Raw genomic sequence first — 5,608 nt, 5'->3', positions numbered from 1 at the left:
AAAGGGTTTAATCATCATTCTTAAAACTGTTCCTACACACACACACACACACACACACACCAAAATACTAATTATTGAGAAAGGACTCCTCCACCAGCAAGTATTGTAAATTTATGAAAGTTACTTAGTTATCACTAATCCTCTCCAGGACTTTGTTACTTTTTCTTGCAAAATGATTTCTAAGTCCCCTCTGAAATTCTAGGAGTCCATAATATAACATTTACAACAAGGCTTATTCTACTTACCTTTGATTTTTCCTAGCTTTTTAGGACTGTGGGATCTCACTCCCATTCCCCATCTCTTTCTTTCTTTTTTTTTTCCTAAGTTTTATTTATTTATTTGAGAGAGAGATAGCAGAGGGAGGGGCAGAGTGAGAGGGAGAGGGAGAGAATCTCAAGCAGACTCGCTGCTGAGCTTGGAGCCTGATGTGGGGCTCCATCCCAGGGCCCTGAGTTCACGACCTGAGCTGAAACCAAACTGACTGAACTACCCAGGCGCCCCTTCATCTCTTTCTTTTTTTTTTTTTTTTTTAAGATTTTATTTATTCATTTGACAGAGAGAGAGCACACAGACCGGAGGAGTGGGAGAGGGAGAAGCAGTCTCCCCACCAAGCAGGGATCCCGATGCGGCGCTTGATCCCAGGACCCTAAGATCATGACCCAAGCTGAAGGCAAACGCTCAACCAGACTGAGCCAGCCAGGTGCCCCCCTTCATCTCTTTCTTTCTTATGGTTTCCTTCAGCTGTGTCTCTTTTAACATCAATAACCATTCCACATTAATTTCCTCAACTTCTGTCTGCTCTATTTAAAAGATGTCTCTATCTCTCCACTTATCCATTCTCCTCTTTTCTCTGGTGTATTAGACAAAAACTGTGTGCTTTCTTGGATTCCTTCAACTGCCTCCTTTCTCTCTCTTGTTTGGAGCACATTCCATCCTCTTACTTCAAGACTTGATCACGCTGTGAGATTTGGCGTGTTGGTGGACAAAGATTGAATGAGACAATCCAGATGTTCAGGGGCATTTGCTCGCTGTTGGGTAAGTCTTGATTGGTGGGAAACGAGACACTGGAGGAGGATGGTCCCATAAATTCTCCATCTCCTTTCAGTGGATACTTCTCTGAAGGTATGGTTTTCTTCTTGCAACTCTTGCAACCAGCATGCTAAGTGAACGTGTCTCGTGAGTGAGCTGTTGTGTGTCTTACCAGCTTGTTGTCAAGTTTCCACCAGCACAGTCATGCATTTCAGCACAGTGCTTCACACCTTCTCCTGCCTTGCTTCCATCTCTTCTGAACCCTCACTGTCCGGGCCTTGCACCTCTTCTCCAGGTAAAGTGTTAGCACTTCAATCCCTGCCTTAGGCTCTGCTTTCGATAGGATCAAGGCTGAGATAGTTGGCCTCAGAAGACAGCGTCCCCTTCCTTCTTAGGACAATTCTTTCACTTGGGTTCTCATTTCAAATCTCTTGCGGCCTCCTCTGTGCTTCAATAACGGTTCTTCAATTCTTTTTGAGATATAATCAACATATACATTTTGAGTTTTCTTTTTTTTAAAAGATTTTATTTATTTATTTGACAGAGAGAGGCACAGCGAGAGAGGGAACACAAGCAGGGGGAGTGGGAGAGGGAGAAGCAGGCTTCCCGCGGAGCAGGGAGCCCGATGCGGGGCTCGATGCCAGGACCCTGGGATCATGACCTGAGCCGAAGGCAGACGCTTAACGACTGAGCCACCCAGGTGCCCCCACATTTTGAGTTTTCTACTTCTTCCTCTTTATGGATTTCTTTCTCTTAGTCTCCGAACATATTCAAATATTTCCATGAAAGATAAACATTCCCTTTACTAAAAGTGCTTAATTGCATCTCTTCATGAACAGATTTCTTATAAAGTTGTATTTACTGCCTTTATTAGTTTTCTAGGACTGCTGTAACAATGTAGCACAAATTGGATGGCTTAAGGCAATAGAAAGGTACTTTCTAATGGTCCTGGAAGCTAGAACCCTGAAATCAAAGTGTCAGCAGGGTTATGCTTCCTCTGAAGCCTGGAGAGGATCCTGCTTTGCCTCTTTCAGGTTCCAGTAGCTCCAGGCGATCCTTGGCTTATGACAATGTCACTCCAGTGTCTGCCTTTATCTGCACGGGCCTGGGGCCCTCTGTGTTTCTGTGTCTTCACAGGGCATTCTCTCCTCTCTTGTAAGGACATCAATCGTATCGGATTAAAGGCCCGTCCTAATGACCTCAACCTAATTACATCTACAAATACCCTATTTCCAAATAAGGGCACATTCGCCTGTGCCAAGGATTAGGATTTCAATATCTCCAGGCGGCGGGCGGGGGGGGGGGGGGCGCGGACCCATTTGAACCCATAACACTGCCTAAAGGTTCTTACTGCCAACACATTCCTTGGCTTCTTGTAATTAGGTTCCTTTCCGTACCTTGCTACTTGTAAACGTTCCCATAGAGGTCACCAGTGCCAAATTCAATGGCTTTTCTCAGTCCCTATCCTTGTGGCAGCCCTGTAGTATTTGTCATGGTTACCTTTTCCCTCCTTCCTGAAGCCCTCTGCTAACCTGACTTCTGGGTCATTGTGCACATCTGGGGCTCCTTCTGTCTTCCATATTGTTCAGCATATGCCTTCTTCTCTGGCTCTTCCTTCTCGCCCCATCTCCATTTCAAGATGTGTTTTCGTGTTGGGGCCTTGGTCATATTCTCGTCTTTCAACACACTCTCTCCTCTTGCCTACTCCCAACCTTCATGCTTCAGTGCTCTCTTCTAAGTAGATAACAAATATATCTCTCTGGTCCAACTGCCTCCTGAGCTTAGGGCAAGCATCGCCACTTGGAAATCATGGAAGGGCTTCAAAGGTAATATATCCCAAGCACAACAGATTGTCTTTACACACACACACACACACACACACACACACCCTGATCAAAGAAACAACTTGTTTCTCTTCTTGGCTTCCCTATTGCCAGTAACACCACCACACCCTCCCATTCTTTGTTTTCAGGTATCCATGTCCATCTTTGTGAAATTGTTCTGAGACTTCCAGAAATACCGTGGCATTTCCAATGTGGACAGGCTCCTGTAAGAGTGGGTGGGACCAGTCCAGTGAGATGTGCCTTATTGCCATTATTGTGAACCCAGCTTTAGACACAGACTGTGGAGGCCTGGGGAAGTCTGATCTGTACCTGATTCTATAGGTTAAAACTCCCATGGCAACAATAGCAAAAGTAAATGTATCAGCCAACTTGGGAATACAGATAACTCTGGGCCTGGTTTCAGACCCAATGAGGCCCAGGGCCACCCTCTCACTCATATGTTGTTGGTTTTGGAACTTATGACTTCCACATTAATTCTACGTTTTTTCAGAGCCTCTGGTGGAGAGTCTCACACATAGCTAACTTCCCATAAATGTGGTTGAATGATGGAATTTGCCTGGGTGCTTATCTCAGCCATAAAACCCAATACACTTGCACTCAAGGATCTGTAAATAAGCAGTTGATGCTGCTTCTCTGCAACTCAGCTCCCCAGAACCTTCCTTCCCAGCATAGCCAGATAGCATAATAATGACCATGTTTAAGATTCAGGGCTGGAGTAGACTGTAGAGATGAACCTGCTCCAATTCCTTCATTCTGTGGATACTCTGAGGCACCGAGGGACTTCCCCAAGGCCCCCTGTGTGGTCACCTTACATGCTGTCTGCATGATTTACTTTTTCCATAAGACAGGCCAAGGGGTCTTCTACCAGCTCACCTGCTTGCAGTCTGTTGGTGGGGGTGCAGTCCCCTGGCACATTTTCACCCTGCGACATCCACCCGCAGCACTATGGAAATGTTGCCTGGCAGGAAAGCATCTTGGGATAACTTAGGGATATTGTCCTGAGGTGGATCCTTGAGGTCTAGAGGGCTCAGCAGAGGGAGGAGGGAAGAGAAGGAGTGTTCAGAGGTTGTCATATATTGGGGAACATCAAGGGTGCCTCTCGGGTTCATATGTAGCCCGGATGTATGTTCTATTCTCAATCTGTTGGGACCTTATAGCCTCTTTCAATGAAGGAAGGCTTGCTGGGTAGCCGAAGACTGGTATCAGTCACATATTAACACCTCTTTAGAGGGAGCCTGTTACTGTGCCTTGTCTTTTTTATTTTTAATATTTTATTTATTTATCTGACCGAGATAGAGAGCACAAGCAGGGGGAGCAGCAGGCAGAGAGAGAGGGTGAGCAGGGAGCCCGATGTGGGGCCCAATCCCAGGACCCCAGATCATGACCTGAGCTGAAGGCAGATGCTTGTGACTGAGCCACCCACAGGCACCTGCCTTGTCTTAATGTAGTAGTTTATACACAGCAAGCTGCAGGTTTTATTTTACCTTACATTTAATTTAACTCATTTTATTCGTAAGTGTGTGTGTGTTGGGGGGTGGGGTGACGATGTGGTGGGAGCCCAGACATGTCCTGAGATCCAGGCTAGGTACAGGTTGCTGACAGCTCCAGGAGATGCTGCATGGTCTGGGCAGGCCTTTGGAATCTGGGCTCTTTGTTTACAGAGCCCATGAAGGGGTTCCGGGCCACAGGTGGGGTCCGGGCAAGCGGGAGGCAGGCCACAGGCATTGCAGAAGGCTGGGGACCCCCATCTCCCTGACATTCAGGTCTCCCATGTTACATGAAGTCTTCTCGGCCTCGGTGTCCTGTTCTCTGATACTTGATACCACTGCATACGGGCTCATTGGGCAATTGTCACATAGGCTCTGGGGTCAGACAACAGGAGGAAATGGAGGTTTAGTGAGGAGTCACCCACACAAAGGCCCAGTAGGACTGTGGTTACAGCAGAGCCAGGACAAGCACTAGGCTCCCCGAGCCCACGTCTGCCCCGTGGCTGCCTTGTTGTTCCCCTTAGCCTGCTCCCCGTCTCCTCATCCCAGAGAGCAGTGCCCAGCAGCTGCTCAGGCTCTCCACTTCCTCTAGCTCTGTGCCGGAGGTAACGTAAGCAGTGAGTCTGCTCCATGCCAGGCACCTGCTGGGTACTAACTCATCTGATCCTCTTGTAGCCGTACGAGGTGGGCACTAGTTTCTTAATGATGCAGTTAAGGAGCCTTAATTCAGTGAGGTTGGAGAGTGTCCTCAAGTCACCCAGATACTTGCTGGCTGCTGGAGGACCAGAGGAGGGCCGGCCCGAGCACGGTGTCCCCCCTGCCCCCAGCCCCCGCCCCCTGCCGCCCTCCACAGCTCACCTCCAGCTGAGCTCTCCATGCCAGTCCCTCCACCCCGACCAGCTCACCTGGGCAGGCGGCGGAGACTGCATGGCTGGCGAGTGATACATGGCAAGCGTCGCCTCCTGCCTGACAGGCAGAAGATAAACAGCTCCCCGTTAAATCTCACTTAATGCTGATATTTATAAATTTATTCAGCTTGTGTTTACTGAATCGAGAGAATGCCTAATAACATAACGTGCTTCATCTCACATGTTCCTACTAATGAGAATGCAAGTATTGCTTAATTTTTTTTTTTTAACATTTCATTTGCTTTCCACTCCCCCCACCTCCTCTTGTTGTTGTTGGTTCAGATTTTAAGCTGTTGCCAAACTCTGGAAAGTTCAGGTTTCTTGGATGTGAGTGAGGAGA

This window comes from Leptonychotes weddellii, chromosome 10 (genome assembly GCF_054177405.1).
Source record: "Leptonychotes weddellii isolate Sample4059 chromosome 10, ASM5417740v2, whole genome shotgun sequence".
Taxonomy (NCBI): Eukaryota; Metazoa; Chordata; class Mammalia; order Carnivora; family Phocidae; genus Leptonychotes; species Leptonychotes weddellii.
This window is presented reverse-complemented; position numbering follows the sequence as displayed.